Genomic DNA, 23,242 nt, shown 5'->3' with positions numbered 1-23,242 from the left:
TCCGGATAGCAATACAAACTTCTGGCATATCAGCCACTCCTCCCAATTCAGTGATGTCTGCAAACTTGCTGAGAATACATGCTTCCCCATCATCCAGATCACTAATGAATCCTTGGGGTACATCACTAGTCACTGGCCTCCAAATAGACTTTGCCACAGTTCTTCACCCTCTGGGGTCAGCTACTCAGCCAGTTATTAACCCACCTCATTGTCTGCTCATCCATCCATGACTTGCCCTTGGAAAAGCCATGCTGACTATTTCTGATGATTTTCTAATTTTGGAAGTAGTTTCCAGAATTACCTTCCTAAGAATTGAGATGTGGATGACCTGTCTGTAGTTCTCTGGATCCTATTTCTTGCCCTTCTTGATGATGAGGGTGACATTTGCCTTCCTCCTGTCCTCAGGAACTTTTCTCGGCTGCCATAATCAATTGGATTACTGAGAATGGCCTTGTGGTCATTAGCCAGCTGCACCAGTACTTGTGGGTGCAACCCATCATGGCCCATGGACTTATAAGCATACCCACTTGCTAAAGTATTTTCTGTCCTGATCCTCTTCCACCAAGGGTACAGCTTTTCTTTTTCCAGAGTCCCCTTGGTCTCTGGAACTTGAGATTCCTGAAAGCAAGTTGTGTTAGTAAAGACAAAGAAGTAGTGAAGCTAGTAAAGTAGAAGCCAGTGAAGAGGGAAAGAGCAAATTCAGTACTTCGATCTTTCTCATGTCCTATGCAGCCAGGCCTGCAACTTTGTTGAGAAACGAGCCCACATTTCCCCCAGTCTTCCTTTTGTCATCTATGTTTTCTAGATTTCTTAATTCCAAATGCTGAAGGCTCCATCTATGGGTCCTGTGCAGGATCATAAATGTCTTCTTAGGAAAAGGTTACAATGCAATAATGTAGCTGGGGATAATGCTATTGACAGCTGTCTCTGAATATGAAACTGCCAGCTGTGGGCTCAACCCTGGAGTCCTGTTTCCTGTTTTGTGACTGCAAGTGCCAAATCCTGCTACCTCAGGCTCATGATATCCTGTACAAGGATAAATTTTTGTGTTGCAAGTGGTTCCTTGTCTTGCTCTCTGAGTGCAAGGGCAACCTGACAGATCTGTGGATGTTGTGGGAGTATCTGGCAATGAATGATAAATGGCCTTACCTTAAAACACAGAGGTCCTAGTCTGACTTTCCTGAAATTGCTCTACCATGAGAGTCAGCACCCCAACAGATGGTGGCAGGTTTAGTGAAGGATCAGAATGGTGGGCTTAAAGGGCAAGTTTGCAGGTGCTGGGTGGCAGGTCCTGGACGTGTCTATCACAGAGATGGCTCCTTGGGTGTCTACCCTAGATTATGGAAGGCTGTTGGCTACAAGACATGTAGTTCGAAGGGATTACCCACAACCTGTGGTTGATGAGCAGTGCAGGATTGGAAAGAATAGCAGGAGAGGAACAGAAAAGGGAATGTTTCAAAGCATTTTGCTTTTGTAAGCCTGGCCTGCTGTGAGACTGGTAACGTCAGTACACAGGTTGTTATAAACTTGTTTTTTTACCAGAATTTATTAGAATAATACAAATAAATAAATAAATAAATAAATAATAAAGAAAACACATAATGATAGTTGTAGTTCTGGTCAATGCTGGATTCTTCCAGTGAGCTTGGTTTGGTAGTTGGAGAAACAGCAGTCTGTTAAAACTCTAGTACCTAATCAGTGTACTCAGTGTGACATTGGTTACTAATAACTTGAACACAGAAGCCTCTGTGGAGTCCAGGTCCTCAGGAGAAATAAATTGTTCTGGCAACACTGACTTGATTGGATATGACAGTTTGTATTAGCTAAGAACATCCTTGATACATACGTTGGTAATGTATATGGCACTGCTTGCAAAAATAATTTGCTAGACTGAGGTGTTATTTGTCACATAATGTGTAATACAGTTTTCTTTTTAAAGTAATAAAAAAGTAAATTAAATTCTACAGAGTGGAATGGAATACAGGCCTTATATTAGCAAGAAAACAATTCTTAATAACTTGTTAACTCATATAGTAGGTCTAGTTCAAAAAATCTATATTGTGTCAATGCTACCCATTAATTTGGCCAATGCTTAAAAAGCAAAAATGTTGATTTATGCCCACATAAGTTCCTTTTTATTCATTTATTTATTTATTTAATATGGAAAAGAAAAACCTATTCATATGTTCCAATTGATAAAACTAATGACATTTACTAGGAAAAGTTTGTTTCTAGTTTTTAATGTTGGAACTCGACAAAAAAGTGATTTATCTTGGTTTTAAGAGTATTGTATATGGAGACATTTGTTACTGTGAAGATGTGCTTCAGGAGTTTTCTATCAAGAAATGATTTAATAGTCTGCCTCCAAATCCCCCTGTTCTGAGTTCCTTAAAATTGTAGAATTTATATCTTGTTCCCCTTGTAAAGCAATAGTGAAAAATTACTGTTATAAGAGTTGGAAAGGTTGCAAAAACCTGTTGAGTTATGGGTCTCTTAAAACTGAACTTCAAGTTAATTTCTAAAGAGTTTTTAAAGAGTCTAAAGAGTTTTATGAACTGATTTTAAAAAACTATTGGTATTACAGCTATTGATATTAAAATTAACTATTAAATTGAAGGTCATGATAACTACGAAATTTATTTTCCTTGAAAAAAAAGTCTATTCCAAATAAGTATATGACAACAAAAATGCCTAAAAATTACCATTGTGTCTTAATTATGCATAGTGTCTCCTTATTTCCATGATGCAGTCTTCAGCCTTTCTTCCACAATACCCCAAAATTTACATTCCATGATCATGTTCTGCTCTGATACAATGTCATCACAGTGGAAAAAGGATAAATAAAACTGACTTTGGAATAAAAATTCCTTGTGACATAAGCATATGGAAATCCCTGCTAATATGATGTTTGACCATTTAACTCTTCAAAACTCAACTGCACAAATAAGTCTTGAAACATAATAGGGTTTATTTCTATATTTTTTATTTTTATTTTTTAGAAATAGTAATTGTTAAAATGTTACATAGAAGGTGAAGATTTCATTTAGATTTCAAAACAATAAAGCCAGGTTTAACCATTAGAATCTCAGCATTTTCAGAAATCTCTTGGCTAGTACCTTAGAATTCTTTCCAGAAAAATCTTATTTCCCACATTAATTATATCTTGCCAGCTTTGTGAACAAAGGACAACTTATGTGCTAAGTTTTATCCACAGTTGCAGAGAAATGTACACAACAAGGAAACTCCTCTACCATTTTTTGTTTTGGTTTGTTTTTTAAACAAACAAACAAACAAACAAACACCTATTCTTGTTAAGACTAAAAGCACATTTTGGGAATACCTGACATCTTGGAATGGTTTCAACATTTTCCTCCAGTGCAGAATGGTTTGTGAGAAACATTCTCCGAAGGGCAGGTATGAGAATACCTGGCACATCTACACAGGAGTCTCAGCTTTACTGTACATACGGCTGCATGTTCAGAAGTGCAGTACAGATGGGCCCCAGTGTGCATTGGCCAGACCTCTAGCCATCTGCCCTCAAAGTGGTATCCCCAGAGATGTGTGCAACAGGAAATCTGCAGGGGTGGAAGTGGCTAGAGTACCTCTTAAGCTCTTTTCAAAAGACAATTATGATTTTGGAACAGCCTAAATTCAACGGCAAAGAACAATGAGATCAACATGGAAGTGGGGGGGCCTATGTTTGGGAATGTACCAGATTTTGGTCTGCTGCTATCTAGCTCAAGAACATCATAGATATTGCCTTAGTTTCAGGTACTTCAGCACATTTGAGTTTTAGATTGAAGGCAAATGCTGTTTTCATAACTTTAATGAGAGGTAGACATACAGGTGACAAACTTGCCGTGTGTAGATTTCTCTTTGCTTCACAAAAAAACTTGGTCTGCAGAAAGTGTTACACATCTATACACTAATTACTCTTAGACTTGCAACAAATATTTTTATTTTTCTTTTAAATGCACATTTGAATCATGGCCTGCTGTCCTAACATATTAAGAACAAAATTTTTGTGGCATAGCATTCCACTAACCTTTCTGTGAAATATAATGTGCTCATTTTTACATTCTCAACAAAAATCTGTCAAAATGGAAATTTCAGCAGTGTTCCAGAAGGCCATCTTTCATCCTAGAACAAGCACATATGAACACCTGCTCTTCCGTATTGGAAAAGTCTCAGAGGCAAGAAAAAAGGCTCTCATGTGAATCCAAGGATTACTCAGCAATGCCTGCTGCTTTCTTGAACAAACACATTAGTCTGTTGCTTAAAACAGATGCAGGTCACGTTCTCTGGGCCAACAAGCACAGACAAGACTGTTGAATTGCCATCTGTGCTTAATCTGTCACTAAAGAGCAAACAAGGGTGTTCTAGCCTTCCAAAGGAAATGCTGACTGGTAGGAACATGTGCTTCATTAGACAGCCCTCCAGCCACAGGGCTTTCTTCAGTTCTGCTTTCTGTTTGATCGCTTTCTTAATTCCTTCTCCAAGGCAGTTAGCTTTATTCTGACATGTTACAAGGCTGCTCATCTTATTTGGTATCTTTGGTTCTCTTTTTGTTCTTTTAAAAAGATTTTAAAAAATATTTCTAGTCTTGAGATAAAAAGGCATTCATCACATAATCCTAATATTTAAAACATTTCTTCTTGGTAAAATGGTTATCTAAACAGGAATCTGCCTCAGTAAACCCCCACTCTGAGCACTGAATAAATTTTATCTATACAATATTTTTAAATAATAAAGGGATTTATAGGCAATTAATGTAAAAATTAGATGCTTATTTGGACAAGAAAGCTATCTTAATCAGTGTAGGCATGTATTTAAAAGATTAAGTTCTAAAAAAGAAAAAAAAAATCCCCTTTATTTTTTTTTCAGCATATTACATCAGCTTTCTGGACATGTCTGTTCTAATTAGCCATCTTCTTGTTAAAGAAATGCTGGTTTTTTAAAACAAGATTTAATAAAGTACATGCTTAAGGATGTAAAAATGCACAAGTACTTTCAACTACTTTATTTTAATATATTATCTACAGGTTTTTTTAGAGACAATTCACACTGGAGCATGTTTTCAGGAGAAATGTTCTGCCAAAACCATTAGCTTGCCAGTGGGTTTTTAAATCCTCTTTTCTACACTAGAGATACTTCTGTGGATTAAAAGCAGATTTTACCCTGCCAAAATACATCTTTTATCTGAATCTCTCCTACGTATACACTAATTCATGCAGCTCCCTCTATCTTATTGCCCATCACCAAAGAAAGGATGTAATTTCACAAACCATGTTTTATGATTCAGCTACTGTAGCAACTAGAAAAACATATTAAATTACTTTCTCTCTAGAGGCAAGACATCTCTTTGAAAATTAGGGAGGGCAGCAGAGAAAGTTGTTAAAAACAAGTTTAAGATCAATCTCCTTGGATTTTAAATAATGTGGATGAGATGTATTACTTGTATGAACTGATAAGAATCCCACTGATTTAAATGACATTCTTATTAATATAGCCTGAGAGTTAAGATTGATGTGTTTTGAGTTATTGTAATTTATCTAACAAACTACTTCCCAACCTGCTGTCATGGGCTCGATGGTGGGGACAGGTAGAGACAATAAAACAGGCAGTTTATGTTCCCAGGCAAAGGTCCTCCCAGTGGAGCCACTGAAATAGCAGGAAAATAATTTTGTTGCATCTGCCATTCTGCTGAAAATCTACAGTAAACTGGACAATTTTCTAGCCTTTAAAAAGTCTGCAGGAGCTTGATTACCTACAAAAGAAGCAAAATTATGAAGAGAAAGATTTCTAAGGAGAACAGATAGGCTTGTTCAGCTCTGCATTGTACATAAAGACCTCATACATCTTTTGTAACCTCGCAAGTTTTCTGGCCAAGCACCATTTTTTTCTGAAACTTACTGTTATATTTCAATATGTCTCTGTCGCCTCAGACAATTGATTATAAATAGGTTTTCTTCTACATTTAGGAGCAGATACATCCCTAGCCTGTACTTTGCTGAGCTAAAAAGGAGAAGATTTAGCCTTAGAATGGCAATTCTTCCTTTTGTGTGCAGCTTTGCCAAATTCAGTGGCATACTCCATCAACTGTAGGCACCTCTATAAATGTATCTCTATTTTTTTTCAGCCTATGGACATAAAATCCTCATCGTCCTTCATCTTCAGGATAGTTTTGTGCTTTTGAGCTCGATTCTGTAGAGGCAAAGACATTAAACAATCCAAATGTGTATTTTTTTAAGTCTTTAAAATATTGTTAGAGTGGTTTTTATGCATTCTTTGTGATATATCCAGAACACATGGCAGTGTAATATAATGGTCATTTTGAGCAGTTTTTTTTGGGATGTAAGATGCACCTTGATCCTGGTCTTAACATTGAGAGATAATTCAGTTTGCCCAGTTTCCTGCTAACATTAATGAAAATTTATTTGGAAACAAACCCAAATTATATTCCCTTTTGCTTTTAGCAGAATCTCCCCTGTCACTGTTGTTAAACAATGACAGTTTGTCAGTGTGATCCTGAACTCTTTGCTTCATTTTTTGACAAACTGTAATTCCAAGCACAAAAGTGCTTTATTGGACTCTCTGACTAGGTCTCCACACTAGAGCTGAGCAGATGGAAAGCTACTTCTATTACTCCCACCAGCAGTGAGATTCAGGTGGTTGATGCTTTTCACTTCCCAGGAAATTTTACTGGCTTAAATTTTTTCTCCTCCCACTCCCAAACCCTCAGTTTTGGGGCTGCAACCAGGTTTTCTGTTTTTCAGTCCTTGCTTCTTAGTGATGATGAAAAATACTCCTCACCCCAAGTAAGAGCTGGGATGACCCTAAGATATACAAGACACTTGTTTGCAGTGTGCATCCAGAGCTTTCTGAACAGTTTGAATAGATTGGACATGCTGACATATCTAGTAATATCATCATTTAACCTGTAGAAAAATCAAAGTTCCAAATACTTTAGCAACTCACTTATTGTCATTCAGCAGGCCAACTACTGGTGGACATGACTCCAGTCAGTTGAGGACAGGTCTAGTGGAAGCCCATGGAAAGGGGGATGGAACTATATGTTCTTAAAGGTTACTTCCAACCCTGTGATTCTATGAAAACTCAGGTTTTAAATGGCTGTGGGCATGCTGTTCATGCTTTCCTGAACTACTTTTGTCACTCACATATTGAACTATTAGGACTATTAAACTATTTAGGACTTGTCCTAAGAGGACAGTCCCTTACATGCCAAAATAATGTAGTGCCTTAGTCATTTATTAGGGAAACTGAAAGGGTATCTTTAAGTTGTGATTTGGTCCTTTCAGGCTACTGCACTTGTTGCAAAAAGCTCTGCTGAACAGGGAAGGGTTTCAGAGCAAGGAATGAAAACTTGGATCTAAAAAAACCCCTAAAATCCAAAATAAAGCTTTTTTTCTGGAGATGGCCTACCACTTTCTTTGCGACAAACAGCGCTTAAACAATGTTGAAATGCCTCGACTTCCCTGCTTTGCAGCTTTCTGAACTCACAGCCCTCGTTGCGTTGCTAGAAAAGAGGCTCCTCCGAGCTGGAAGGAAGGGGCAGGGAGGGGCGGTGCTGCCGCAGCTGGGAGCGGGAGCAGGAGCAGGAGCAGGAGCAGCAGCACCAGCCGCCTCCTTCCCAGCGCCACCTCCGCATCCCACCGCCCGCTTCCCCTCCCGCCGCCGCCTTCCCCAGCACGCAGCGCCGCCGGCGGCGAGCGGGGAACGCGGCGGGGGACGGGGATGCCCGGGAGCAGAGCGGCGTGGGTCGGGGCGGCCGGGGGCTGTGAGGGGGGCTGTGAGGGGGCTGTGAGGGGGGCTGTGAGAGGGGCTGTGTCTGTCTGGGAGCGCGGCGGGGCAGGCGGCGGCGCCGCCACCAGCAGGCCCTGCTGGGTACCCCCCTGCGTGGGAATCGGGCACAGCTCCGTGGCAAAATGTAGGGGCCTGGAAAGGAGGGTGTTTGTTCATATACAGAGGAAGAATCAGTAATTACTTAGGGATTTCCATCCAGATTTTTCACATTCGGGAAGATTTTAAAAGCTAGGTAGATAATTTAAGGGCCAGTTCACATCTTGGAGTAAGTGGTACAGTAGTGGGATCTCAAATTTGTCATAGCTAAGTATCACAGCCTGGCCGACCCTGTGACTGAAATCATTGTCACTGAAGGGTCTGTACCATTTGTTCTTGTCTATATGACCAAAATTTTCCATGGACATCTTAAGCAGTGGATACGTACTGTATCCTGCTAGTGTCTCCCTAATGCATGCATTAGTCTGAAAAAATGTTGCACCAATTCAAGCTGTGTGTTGCCTCAGAAATCATTATTAGCTCTCAGGGCTAAAATTAGCTATGCTATGTAAATGGAGCATGGAGCTGAGCTCAGTGTGACCCAGAGAATGTTTCTTGCACTTGCATTTGTCCTTCCTCTTGTGTCTGGACTCATGTAGATGTCTGAAGTTAGGTGGGAAGATTCCCATCTCAGGTTAGAGATGAAAACTTGGGCACAGACCAAAGCTATTTTATTCCATCTGTTGTACTGTTGCATTCTTCAGAATGTTTTTATTCAGGTGTAATTTCATGGGGGAACAACTACTTCACGTGTTCAGTTTTTGTTGGTACTTCACTCATTTGTAATTTTAAGCAGTCTTATAATCAGTGGTGATTCTCATTATAATACTCTGTTTCTAGATGTTTGTAACTGCGAAGTTTAGCGTGGGACCGAAATTTTCTGTGTTGGATATATCCTTCAGTTTAACTTTTGGAAAACTTTTAATCAAATTTGTTTAGCCATTTCTGAGAGCAAGACTATGAAAAGGTTTTATTTCCCTGTTAAAAATCCTTATGGTCCTTCTTTTTCAACTAGGAACTTGATACTGAACTGAAGAATGGTTTTTGGTTTAGGGCCTACCTCTTCTGTCGGGCGTGAAAAAAGAAATAATACACTACTTTTGAATCTTTAAATAAGTGCAGTTTAGTTAACGACTACAGGAGACTTGCAAAGGTATTGCAGTCTGACTGTGAGGATTCTACCTGCTCTGAGCACACATGTGCTAGCCATGTGGGTACACACATGGTGGAAGGGGTTCAAAAGGACTTGGGTAGGTCTGCTTTAGTGCAGGATGAATTTGGACTGGAGTCTAAATGCAGAGTGGGAAGCTTGCTTCTGTGCTGTGTGACCTTGTGCTTCTATTGAGTAATGTAGAGGGAGAAAATATTTAATTTTAACCTAGAGGATAGAGAGGGTGGATCAGACAAGAAAAGGAATGATATATGGATTTGAACAAAGACTCTGAAGCTGTATCTGTTTTAGTAGAAAAATGGCCTTCTTTGGCCTTGAACCAACTGACACAGCATAGTTTATTTCTAAATAGCTCAAATCCCTTCCAACTCAAAACAAGATGGCCACATCCAGACTTCTGGCTTTGTGTGGTATCCAACCCATGCTAACTCCAGGTATTGCCTGGAAGAACACGAGTTCATTCTGGCCAAAAGTATGCCAGAGCCCATGTTAATGGTACAGAGAGCTGCACAACAGTCCCTTGGGCATTTTAGATTTCTAGTGTTGATGAATGCTTATGGTGTGAGTCAGATGGATACAGGGAAAATGTTCAGCTGCTCAGTCTGGAAATATTAGAAAAGACTGAGGAAGGGGTCTAAATAAGAAAGGGGAAACCAGGAAAGAGCTGGCTTTAGAAAAGGTGCTTACCAGAAATGAAGACTTCCTGGATGGGAAACTAGGATCACAAGGTAATTTAATTGCAGTCTTTGTAAACAACTATATAATTTTAAAATACTGTATACTAATCTCCTAAACATGTGTCAAAGCAAGGTACCCAAATCTCTATTCTGATGTAGCAGTAACAGCAGTTGGCACAGAATGGTAATCGATCTAGTGCCTTGCAGTACCAGATTAGATTTCATGGATTTTGAGGGATGTTATCATTTTGTATTTTTGTAATTATAGTGATCCATAATAGAACAACAATATGTGGATGTCTCATTTGAAAGAAAAATTAATAATAAAATAATAGACATTGGATTTTTTTTTTAAGCATATCCTTAACACTGCCGCTTATTAAATTTATGTGGCTTAATTTGGAAACAATTACAAGTACTGCTTAATGTTTACATTTGAGATGTGTATTCTAAGCCACACCTTCCATTTAAAGTATAGTTCTGCAGGAATTTTACTGCTTTTCAAAAATTTCGTTCATGATCACTAGGAAGGTAAATCCACAGTCTCTCTGGGCAGTCTGTCTCAGTGTTTTGTCACTCTCACTGAGATGGTCAGTGTTTCTCAACTTTGAATAGAATTGCTTGCATTTCAATTTGTGCCCATTGCTTTTTGTCCATTCACTGGCCACCACTGAGAAGTGTTGGACTCTGTCTTCTTTACTGCCATCATTAGGCACTTATACACATTCATAACGTCCTCCCCAGCCTTCTCTTCTCCAAGTTGAACAGTCCCAGCTCTCTCAGCAACTTGTCATGTGTCAGATGTGCCAATCCCTTAACCATCTTCCTGACCCTTCACTGGACTCTCTCCATTACATCCATGTCTCCAGACCTAGATTAGTTTGACTTTCTCTCAAAAGCTGTTTTAGATCAAAGTAACATGAAAGTGGAATAAGAATGAATGCATCCCAGAGCTTCTATGTAGAAGGCTCTCTCAATAGTCCTGTTTTCTTTAGCAGTTTTCTCAAATGGCATGAAGGGTCCTTTGGATGTCTATCATCATGCCCAACACAGAATAGTTAACTTGTCACAGTGAGTAATTCAAGACCCAACAGAAGCAACACAACTTCAGGAGTCACTGTGATATCAGAACTGTAGGATAAACTGTGAAGGAGAGACATGGTGCTTAGCTGAGTTATCTCTGATGATATAGTAGCCTTACTCAAGAGTTACCTAGCTGTCACTCTGAACCTGTCATAACCTATGTGGTCATAGCTATTTCTTATCAATACATCTATTACCAACACTGTCGTAGAGACAGCATGTGCTTATTTTCTTTGAATCTTTGTAGTGTAACCATATTATAAGAGATTCTCCAAGTTTCTGAAGCTGAGGATAATACTGTTCTGGCACCATTTCATAGCTCAGTAATTTAAATACTTACCTAGCATTCAAGAGATGAATGCTCGTTCTTCAGTGTGACCTTAATCTATTCTCTTGGCTCTATATGTCTTTGTAGTACCATAAATTGCACAGTGGAGCACAGATACTAATCCAGATAACCTTATCTCTCAAGGTAATTCTAAACTAAGGGTTGCAAGGCTGTTCTCAGATTATTTTTGTTCACTGTTTGCATGTGATAGCTAAAATGAAACACTAATCACTCTAATCTCTTGTCTCTGGTACATGAGACCATGGTAAGGAAGAGAGACCATCTTGCTGTGCTGCTTTTATGATACACTCCCAGGGAGTAGGAGCAAAAGGTCATAACTAGTTCTGTCAGTGTCACACTCAGTAAATGGAGAATAGGACTTTGTTTTCCAGCACCATTATCAGGAAACAAGAAACAGGAAAAAAAGCCTTGCAACTTCATTAATGTATAATAGATACTGGCAGGTGTGTGGAATGCTATTAATGGTGTTCATGGCAGTACCCTTTTGGCCTCAATTTACTAACCTGAGTGTATACTTAAGTATGTATAGGAAAAATATTAGTGATTGAGATTTTTATGTAATGAGCTTTTTTAATGGAACTGTCAACACTAGGCTGATTTTATGTTCCTTCTGATGTCATTACAAATATTTATTCAGACAGAGTTCACAATAAATTCATGTTTTAGGAAGTGTATGATTTGGGAGGCATTATGAAAGGTTATTTGGGAAGCTTAAGAAATGTTATTCTTATACATAAATAATTCACATTCATATTCTGTTAATGTGCCATGTCTTTGAAAGTATTTATACATCAGCTTGAATTATTAGATATTGGTTGTCTGGAGAGCATATCTTAAATATAAAATGCAGTTTGATAAACAAGGTTAATTCAGATGTCACCATAAAGTTAGTGTTGCTTCATCCTCTTAGCTGCGAGAGCACTTTAGAGCCAAATATTTCTCTGGATTAGCCCACCTTAAAAAAAAAAAAAAAAAAGGGAAAAGGGGAAAAAAAATAGATTATATTTTCTCTCAGCTGATGTTTTTCATTGTGAGTTCCCTATGACTGGCTCTTACCCTCTTGGGACACTATTATAGATGGTCCCTTTAGCAGAATTTGTCCAGGCTTTTTACTGTTATAAGAACATCTTCCATTTTCTAACTTTTTTCATTTCTTGTATCTACACCACTAAATTAAAAACAGCATTTACTTAACAACTGTAATTTCTTTTGTCAGAAGATGAAACTGTTAAAAATGCAATAATCTTCTTTTCCCTAAAAGCATTTTAAGCGGAAATTCAATATTTAAACCATGCTCTGCTATATTATTGAGCAGTACCACAGAGCTGCTATTCCCAGTTTTATCACAGAAGCAGATGAAATGCACAAAACAATCAGATATTCAAAATTTAGGCTTTAAAGCTTTATTGCTACATTACAAGCACTTCTGAAAGATTTTTTAATATATATATATAATGGCAGAAGTAGTTCTGAAGAAAGACATTTCACCTTAATAACTGAACTCATATTCAGAATCTTTTAAAACTGTTTCCTGCATGGCAGCATCTGAACAATACAGTGTCAGTGGTTCATTATTGAAGTCAAGAAGATGATGCACAACTTGTAGATTATTAATGGAGAAAAGGTGCTGTAAAAAGTTCAAACTAGTTCAGTAACGTAGCAAAATTCTAAAAATTTTATACTAACTGGTGTGTGGCATTCTCATCTATCCTAGTACATTAACAAGGACAGGGCTGATCAAAAGTTAAAGCATGATCTTGAGGGCATCTTCCTAATACCTCTTAAAGAATGACAGCCTGGAGCATCGACCACCTCTCTAGAAAGCCTGTCCCAGTGTTTGACCTCACTCTTGATGAAGAATTGTTTCTTAATGGCAACAAACACAGCTTTACCAAGTCGTGCCTGTGAAATTTTGTGACTTTTTACGATGGGGTCAAAGCATTGGTGGACAAAGGGAAAGCAACCGATGTCTACCTGGACCTGTGCAAAGCATTTGAGAATGTCCTGCACAACATCCTAGTCTCTACATTGGAAAGATACGGATTTGATGGATAAACCACTTGGTGTATAAGGAACTGGGTAGATGGTTGCACTCAGAATTGTGATCAACAGCTCAGTGTCCAAATGGAGACAAGTGACGAGTGGTGTTCCTCAGGGGACAGTAATGGTATCAGTGCTGCTTAAGATCTTTGTCAGTAATATGGACAGTGGAATTGAGTGAACCCTCAACAAGTCTGCTGACAACATGAAGCTGTGTGGTGTAGTCAGCAAACTGGAGGGAAGGGAGGCTGTCCAGAGAGACCTTGACAGGCTTCAGAAGTGGGCCCATGCAAACTGTATGAAGTTCAACAAGGCCAAGTCCAAGGTCCTGCATCTGGGTTGGGGCAATTCCAAGCACAGTTACAGGCTCGGTGGAGAATGAATTGAGAACCTTGAGGAGAAGGACTTGGGAGTGTTGATTGATTAGAAGCTTAACATGAGCTGGCACTGTGCTCTTGCAGCCCAGAGAGTGAACCATATCCTGGGCTGCATCAAAAGAAGCATGGCCAGCAGGTTGAGGGAGGTATGTATTTTCCTCTGCTCTCATGAGACCCCACCTCGACTACTGCATCCAGTTCTGGAACCTCCAACAGAGGAAGGACATGGAGCCGCTGGAGCAAGTCCAGATGAAGGCCACAAATATGACCAGAGGGCTGGAGCATCTCTGCTATGAAGACAGGCAGAGAGAATCTGGGCTGTTCAGCCTGGAGAAGAGGAGGCTCGGGGGAGACCTTATAGTGGCCTTCCAATACCTCAAGGGCCTACAGGGAAGCTGCAGATGTAATGACAGGACAAATGGTAATGGTTTTAAACTGGAAGAGGGTAGATTTAGGTTAGACATTAGGAAGAAATTCTTTACTGTGAGGGTGGTGAGACACTGGCACAGGTTGCCTAGGGAAGTTGTGGATGCCACCCTTCCTGGAAGTGTTGAAGGCTAGGTTGGATGGGGCTTTGAGCAATCTGGTCTGCTGGGAGGAATCCCTGCTCATGTCAGGGGGGATTGGGACTAGGTCATCCTTAAGGTCCCTTCCAACCCAAACCATTCTATGATTACGTCAAGTATGAACCCCTCCTGGTGCAACTTGGACCTATTCCTATGTGTCCTGTCACCGGATAGCTGGGAGAAGAGATCAGCATATCCCTTCTCCACATCCCCTTTTCAGGAAGCTGCAGAGAGCCATGAGGTCACCCCTCAGCCTCCTTTTCTCCAAACGAGACAAGCCTAGAGTCCTTAGCCACTGCTCATAGAATGTTCTTCTAGCCCTTTCACCAGCTTTGCGGCTCCCCTCTGGACACATTTGAGTTACTTGAACATCCGTATGAAATTATGGGGCCCATAACTGGCCCCACTATTCTGCTAGTCCTATTCAGTGTATGGGAATCACTAGGCAATAGGCAGCAGGATTGGAAGTGTAGACATATTTATTTAGGGAGCTGAATGCCAAGAGCCTGCCTCCTCTTAGTGGTTGATGATTTTAAAAGTCAAATGCTTTCCATCTACTGTCACTCCACTGTGTGTTTCACAGTAGATATTATCTTGGCACTTCTACTCTTGGTGGGCAATCTCTGTCCTCTCCTCCTCCTCCTCCTCCTCTTCTGCAGATGTGAGTTCATCCTTCTGGGCCATGGAAGGGAGAGAGTCCACAAGCAGGAAGTCCTCAGCTGCAGTACTATAGTTACAGCTTCCTCCAGAGATCACTGCTACTGATTCCTCTTCATTTCTCCACGTGTACTGATCCTGGGCCCTGGTGTGGTGAGGTGTGCACATCCCTGGCAGGCAGTACCCTGCCATGTTCATGGGGCGGAGGCGCCTGCTTGCCTCTTGCAGTATCTCCTCTGGCACCTGTGAGATCTTGGCCCAGCAGCGCTTCTTCACATTCCACAGCAGCCCTTCATCTTGACCACTGCTGCTCTGCCCACCTGCTTGGTCTTGATGGAGGGGGTCAGTGCGTCGCTGTTGTTGCCTCCTCCTCCAGTCATGACTCCGCCAGCGTGCCTCCCTGCGCTGCTCACGTGTTCCATGCACAGGAGACCTGCGCCGGCCACGCTGGCCACTCTTCCTCCTGAAACCACTAGAGGAAGGTGCACAGGGGTACTGCTCTGCGAGGTCCTGTCTCCCCTGTTGCCCTAGCTTATTCTCTTTGTTAAAATACTTCTTTTTCATGCGCTGCTGTTTTTTTCTGAGCCAGGCAGCCCCATTGAACTCCTGGAGCAAGTGGAGCAGGTCCTCTGCCCGCACCTGCCGCTGCTGCTGCACTAGGCTGTTGTCACTGCCCTCATCTTGCCGTGCCTCTTCTTGCTGCCTAGGATTGATTGTGGCTGGTGGTGTGGCTCGGCTGGGTTCTCTATGCCAGAAGTGGTCTTCTCTCCTGCTAGGGTCTGGCTCGGCAACAGAGGCAGCATCTCCGTCCCCATCGGGGTTGTTTGGCTGGAAGCTCTGGGAGAAAGGCGGTGTCCACGCCATGCTGACACCCTGCTGTCCCACGAAGGGTCTTCGCCTGGGGTGGTCTGGGGATAAAGTGACAGACTGCCTTGCCACTCTGCCTGGTGGAACCAGAGGGACACGTTTGTGACATGGGGGTGATGACTGGGACAAGGGCACCAGCTTTTGTGACCTCATCCTCAGACAGCAGGCGGGGGGGGGGAAGGAGGAGGGGGGTTGCAGCAGGACAGAGTGCATCTGTGCCTTCCTTCAGCGTAAGCTGAGGCTCCAGACCAGGTACAGCTTTAAGGTTAGTCAGTCCTAATTTTTGCCAGCCTCAAAGCACCTTGTAAAAAATGAGTCAACATTATTACAACAGTGTGGCAGAAGAAGTGGAGAGACTAAGTAGCTTTCACAAGCTTGCACAGAAATTCAGCACCCGCAAAAAGCCTTTCTCACTCTCCTGATTCAAAATCCTGCATCCAGTCCTTAACATCACCTGTTGAAGTTAATTTCTGTCATTTTAATGTGAAAGGTAGGAAGAGGAATAGCAGGTCTATCACAAGAGTAATTTTCTGGACATAGTATATTTACATCACACCAAATGCTATTTGTTGCATCTCTTTTTTAGACTTCTTGGGATAAAAATAGATAGATAAATAGATAAATAGATAAGAAGATAGATAGATAAAGATTTTATGTTATGGTAAGACAAAAAGCTTTATAAAAGACTGCTAAGTTGAAGACAGGTGTTATATAATATACTTGTTGATGGAAAACCAGATGGTGTGTCCTCATTCTTACCACACAAAGTTAAGGGTGGGGTTTTTTTTGTGGCTGTGTTTGTCTTGGTGGAAATGCAAAAGTCTCGCGTAGCTAAGAAGAAGTGGGGATTTTTATTTTTTTAGCCCCATTCTCAATCCACTGATACTTGTCAGATCAGGCTTATGGTTTGTAGTAAGTGATGCAAATCCACACTTACACCAGAATCTGTGTCCATCTTTTGCTGAAAGATGTCACCATGGATTCTGAATTTTTATACTTAATGATTAGAGTATCTATAATATTAACCTGTATAGTATTACACCCTCAGACATAAGGTTTTCTGATGGCATTTCTAATATATCTAAGTAGAAAATAAGAAAAACAGATTTTTTTTTAAAATAGAAAATGTTTGTTTGCACTATTCCTTAAAAAAAATGATTTTTTTTTATTTTTCTAGGCTTACATATATATAAAAAAATAAACACAAACCAAAACCAAATAAAAAACCACCAACCCAAACAAACAACAGCAACAAAAAAACACACAAAAATCCCCTACCACAACAAAAAAACCACAAAAAAAGCATACAAAAAATCCACATAATGTTCCTTTGATTTTTTCTTATGAGTCTCCCATTTCTTCAGCTTTCATTAAACATGAAAGGAAAATAATGGGCATAGGATGAAGTTTACTAAATATAAAAGACGGGTCACATCTGCCCTTAAGGTTAGGCGTTGGTATATTATCAAGTGTTACCGCGTATCAACACACGATGGCAGTAGTAGCCCATGAAATGATTATGTGATTATGCAGATTAGTAAAAAGTCTCTCTTGCACCACTTTTTGTAGAGATAGCTAAAGGCTTTGCTTATGAATCTTGACAGTCACCGAGCTCAGCTCCACAGAGGAATGTTTTTTTTTTTAAAAAAAAAAAAAGAGGAAGGTTAATAGTCTTTGTTAAATTAAGGTGGCCCTAACTGTTATTCTTTATACAGTTTGTAATTTCAAACTAGCAGGAGCTGCAGTTGTTTTGGTTATGTTGTATGGCACTAAGGTCCTGCAATGTGGAAGACATCAGGCATCTAAATTGGTGTCCCACTCTGCAGCCAGCGAGTCAAACATTGCAGGTGTTTTCTGTAGGCACCCAAATCCTGTGTTAGAAGAGTAGAATAGAACACAAGTATCAAGGGACAAGGAGAAGAAACTTAATTCAGTGAAGCAAAGCCAATGTCCTCAAGTAGGGATTGGCTACAGAAAAGCTGGAAATTACCATTTGTTTGGGTTTGGGTTTTTAATTATTATTATTATTATTAAAATTATTATTTGGTTCTTTATTCTAAATAGCCTTTCCAGGTTCTTGTCCCAATATTGAGTAGTTGGCAAAGAGAACTATCTGCAACACTTTTTGTTTGATCCTCAGGTACTTAAACTCTGCCCACAAAGGATTTATATACTTTTCAGTCTGGGAGGGTAGAGAATTTAAATTAAAGTGGTACACCTGTCCTCCTGTGTTGAAAATGTACCCCTTTGTATCCCATTAATGAATTTTGAAGCAATTATTTGATGTTAGGGAGGTCTAGGTCTGGGTTTGCTCCTAAAAATTCTGCCTGATTCAGTTGCTGGGAGAAGTGTTTGCATTTTAAAATTCAGAGAAATAAGATTGTCTTCTTCTATTATGTCCTTCTGGCTTTCTTACTTTTTCAAACTCACCTACCAGGGCACTCACCCTTTTACCTACGATGAGGTTTCTATTTTGTTGCCTGAAATTCAGGCTAACCTCCCTTCTTTTCAATAAATGAGAACCTCAAATCTCATATACAGTGCTCTTGAAATAATTATTCATATAAACATGGTTTTTAAATGCAACCAAATAAGAGTGAGGATACTGTTCGTGTAGATGTCAACAATATGAATGGTGAGAGGTGGCGGAGTCAGTCACAGAGAACAGAAAATATTTTTGCATTAACATCTATTCACAGTGTAAAGAGGATAACAACTGATATTCTGTGTATAATGAATAAAATTGAAAATATAGTGAGTCTGCTTGGCCTTGTGAGCTTGGACCAGGCTATTGTCTTTATTAAATTTGTTTGTTTTCCTTAGGAAGCAGAGGCTTACAGTATGAGTACAGTTCTGACATAGTCTCTAATGCTTAGTTTTTTTTCCATTACACATTTTTTTCAAGGCTCTTATATATTCCATATGTGTTTTTTGCTAAAATCAGTCGGGTTCATCCATGTTCACTTTGTCAAAGCCGAGCGAAGGTAACTTGAGCAGAAAATTTCTAAATTCTTTTATCTCACAAAAGTCAGTGGAAAATAACAGCTACACTGCTGCTTATGGCCTTGATAATATTCCCTAGGGGTCTTCACAGTCATTGGAAACAGAAGTCAATAAGAAAAGAGTTGTCCAGTTTCTGCATCTCCAGCACTCTTTTTATTTCTAGTGTATGCCAGGCATGACATTTCTGATCAAAAGACACATTGTAGGAGTTTTTGTCTGCTTCTCCTTCTTTTGGTGACATTTCACATTGACTTTTTGCATGGATCACATGTTCAGAGCTGCAGAAGTAAAAATATTTCTTTTCCCTAACACAGGTGTAATCTTGGCGTGTATTTGAATGGGGAAAGTTTGGATTGCTTGACAGACAAGCAAAGGCTTAGATTTCAGTGCTGTTGCAGGGCACTCAACTGCAGGGGAAGAGAAGCCAAGGCTCAGGCAGAGAATAATAGCATATACTTTGAAGGTAAAATGTAAAGGTAACATTCCTTTCATGCAGATACTTTCCAAATATATGAAAGTGTGTCTACCTGACAACTTGTCTTGTTTAGGAAAAGAGTATGTTCTTATATGCCACTAGTGTTTCCTGAGATTTGGGATTTTTTTCTACCTTCTTCTACTGTTTTATACCTTCTCTTTCTAAAGATTACAAGTAACAGCAAAAAAGGAAGATAAATTTGGCAGAGAATCTGAGTTTGAGCTATTGACAGAACACATTCAGAACTAGCAAACCACTTTTCCTTATGTGCAGTTCTGTGCATAACCTTATCGTCATCGAGCATTACAAAACATTACATAAAGTGAATCAGTATGATTCATTGTAAGCTGTCTTAGATCAGTATAAGCCAGACATCAGAGAAATTCTTGCTAATTGCAACCACACTACTATCCATACTTGAGCTAGCAAAGTCATTTCTGTTGATCTTCCTGATTCTGTTGTAGCATGAAAAATAGCAGAGCAGGTAGCCACACGCACTCTTCACGCTGAGCACCTTTCCCAGACCTCTGAAGAATGGATTTTGGCAGCGAGCTTCAGGAGTTCTCTTTACATGAAGCAGGTCTGCACCTGAGCATCACAACTGAGTTCCATGAGACTTAATCTGATTTGTAGTGTGGAACAAGGGCTGAAGTTCAGAGAATCCACACAAAAAGAATATATACACAGAAACTGTGACCTCCTTGGCTAGATTACCACAACTGGTTAAAGTCTGCATTAGATTAGTATAAACTCACTACTATAAAAGGGATGGAGCTCTGGTCTGTGGTTTTGGAATTTTTTCCCAAAGCGGTTTAGAAATACTATATTCCATTTAGTATTTCTTGATTTCTGCAGTACAGTAGTTGATTATTTTCAACTACAGAAATTTCTACTTTTTTTTTTTTGGCAACATGCAGACATCCTCATTGTCCTTGATCTAAGACTAGACAGATGCGGTATCGGCAACAAATCCCTCACCGTGGCATGGTGCTTCGTCTTTGCACAAGAGCTCAGGGACTCAGTCAACCTACTGCGAAAGGGGCTTAAGTGCGCTCCCTCCTGGTCAATGCTTGAATGTGCTTCACTGCTCTATGAAGAGCTGTTGATGGCAAGGGGGGTGAGGTGTGAATGAGAGAAATTGCAAGAATCTCTTTAGCATAAAAATAAATGCAACTAGAGTATGTTTTCTGGGATTTGCTGCCACTCTCCCTCAGCTTTTCAACAAGACAGGAGAGAACAAGAATTACCTCTTTGCTCTCAACTCTGCTTTCTTCCTCTCATGTTTCATCATAGAATCATAGAATCATAGAACTATTCAAGTTGGAACAGACCCTGGGGATCACCGAGTCCAATCATCATCCCTACTCTACAAAGTTCTTCCCTAAACCAGATCCACCAACACCACATCCAAATGACCCTTAAACACATCCAGGGATGGTGACTCAGGCACCTCCCTGGGCAGCCTATTCCAGTGTCTAAACACTCTTTCTGTGATTTTTTTTTTCCTAATGTCCAGTCTAAACCTACCTTGTTGCAGCTTGAAGCCATTCGCTCTTGTTCTGTTGCTAATTACCTGTGGGAAGAAACCAGCACCAGCCTCTCTACAATGACTTTTCAGGTAGTTGTAGAGACTGATGAGGTCTCCCCTCAGCTTCCTCTTCCTCAAAATAAACATTCGCAGCTCCTTAAAGCATTTCTCAAAAGATTTTTTTTCTCTAGGCCCTTCACCAGCTTCATTGCCCTCCTCTGTATTCACTCCAGCACCTCAATATCTCTCTTGAAGTGAGGTGCCCAAAACTGGATGCAATACTCCAGGTGTGGCCTCCCCAGTGCTGAGTACAGGGGGCAATCACCTCTCTACTTCTTCTGGTCACACTATTTCTAATACAAGCCCCATGTCATGTTGCCCCATATCATGTCACCCCGTATCCTGTCCTTACCTCATCTCGCCTCCTTTCTCCCAGCTCCATCCCCTACTCAGTTCCTAGGAGTGCTTCGGTAGCACAGTTCCCTCCATTTCATTATACCCTGTAGCCCTTTGAAGGCTATTTATCCATGTTCTTGCCCTTGATAGGCAAGTCAGTCATTCAAACCTAGGAGTTGTTTTGCTTACACCTCCATTTGCTGGAGAGGAAAAAGATTCACAATCAGGGTGTGAAGTAACCAGTAGAAGTGGACATTCATGCATATATTTTATAGGTAATGAAACACAGCTGGGTACAAAAATGTCTGTGTTCTGTAGGATTTTAATATTCATATTAATTAGATTACAATCAAATTATGCAATAGAGTGATTTGTTTGTTTGGAGTTTTTTTTTTTTTTTTTTAAACTGTTTTCTGACCGTTTCCTTAGTTTATGATATACTATTAACTGCAGTTATGGCCAGTTCTGAGAACTTCTACTTACCTCCTAGACATTGGGAAAACACTTTATTTGAGCTGGAGTTTAAGGCAATGTCTTGTCTAAGAAGTTCTATTTGGAAGTCTTTGGAGATAAATTTCTACTTCAATACTAGGATTCTTTTCGAAATAACCTTGCCTGCATGGCCATATATATGAGAGCTCTGAAAGATGTTCTAATATTGCAGGCTTTATATTAGTCAGAGTTCTGTATGTCAGGGCAAAGTCTGTGTACTCAGGACATGAGAGCACAGACATTGAAACCCAACCCAGAGTCATGGTTGTTTTTCACAGTGTGCCCAAAGCCTGCCTAAAGCTTCTGTCTGAACATAGGCTATGCCCAAGCAATGCAGATGCACCAGAAGTGACGGTGGGTGCGAGTTCTGGCTGGGATTTAGAAAGCAATGCACATGGTTCCTAAGAAATCATAACCTCCTGGAGACAGTGACCACAATCAATGAACACACTGACGGAGACAGAGATTTCAAAGAAGACAGCATCCCAATGGAACAAATAATGGCTTTTGGCCTCGATATTAGTTTTCATTTGATTGACAGAACAATATAAAACTGGGTATTTATATACTGACAGGACAAGGAAGCTGAGTCCCAAAGGTAGAACAAAGTGGCTAAAGAATAAAGCACTGTAGATTCTGAGTATTTAAGGATGTATTGCACATCATTCCTTTGACTGCTAAACACAATCCCATAGGTTCAGATTTTAGGCCTTAAACAAAGACTAGCTTGAAAAGTTGTTTTTTTTAAATAATCACTGACCTTTTAGTTACTACTAGAGAAAAGAGAACTGGAAGGCAGAAGAAATATTGTTTCAGCTCTAAGATGTCTCAGATCTGAGACCAACTTGTCTTTGGAAGGAAATGCTAAAATTAAGATGGATGTTGTTATAGGTTTTGTTCTGTTTAAGTGTCTAAAAACAAATATAATTATTTTTAACAGAAGTGAATAGTCCAGCTATTATGCTTTCTGTTTTATTTGTTTGGGTTTTTTTGCTCATGTAGGTTTCAAGTAAGACTGCCAAATTATAAAGATGTGGTCATAAAGACATAGGCATTTTAGCTTGCTGTATTTCTTCAATTCTGACGTTTTACGAACATGCTGTCTTGTCTGTGTTTTCCCAGTGTGTTCTCTTCTACAAAGCTGCAAGGAGGGTGAAGAATGTCTTCTCTCCTGTCAGTTTCCATTGCTTGGCCTGACAGAAATTTAGCAAGTCAGTTTCACTTGTGCTTTAAATGAGCATATATGTGAATTTAGATGAAATGGAACTTTGATATTAAACAAGTATCAACTTGTGTAAGCAGGAGGATTTGTTATGTTTTACAGTGTTTTTTTTATTTTTAACTGAAGTCTTTAATCAAACCTGTTTAATGAAGATGTGCAAGGGTTATTTGCTGCTTGTCACTAAAGAACAGAATAAACAAGTACCTATGTTGTATGTAGTAGATCTTTTCTGGGAGCTTTCTCCCTAGAAAAAAATGTATTAAAGCTGCCCCACAAAAGGAGAAGAGTTGTTTAACTTATACAAAGGGAGAGAATTTCCTAATTTCTTTGACTGGTATGTCTCTTAAACAGTAAAGCAGAAAAGATCAGTTAGATACTTTCAAATAATTGGAAACAAAGCCATGGCTTCCCAAGGATATCTGTGACTCGGGTCTCTGAATTCTGGTCTCTTATTATATTGAAGTGCAATATTTTGTATG

Source organism: Apus apus, chromosome 1 (genome assembly GCF_020740795.1).
Source record: "Apus apus isolate bApuApu2 chromosome 1, bApuApu2.pri.cur, whole genome shotgun sequence".
In the NCBI taxonomy this organism is placed as follows: domain Eukaryota; kingdom Metazoa; phylum Chordata; class Aves; order Apodiformes; family Apodidae; genus Apus; species Apus apus.
This window is presented reverse-complemented; position numbering follows the sequence as displayed.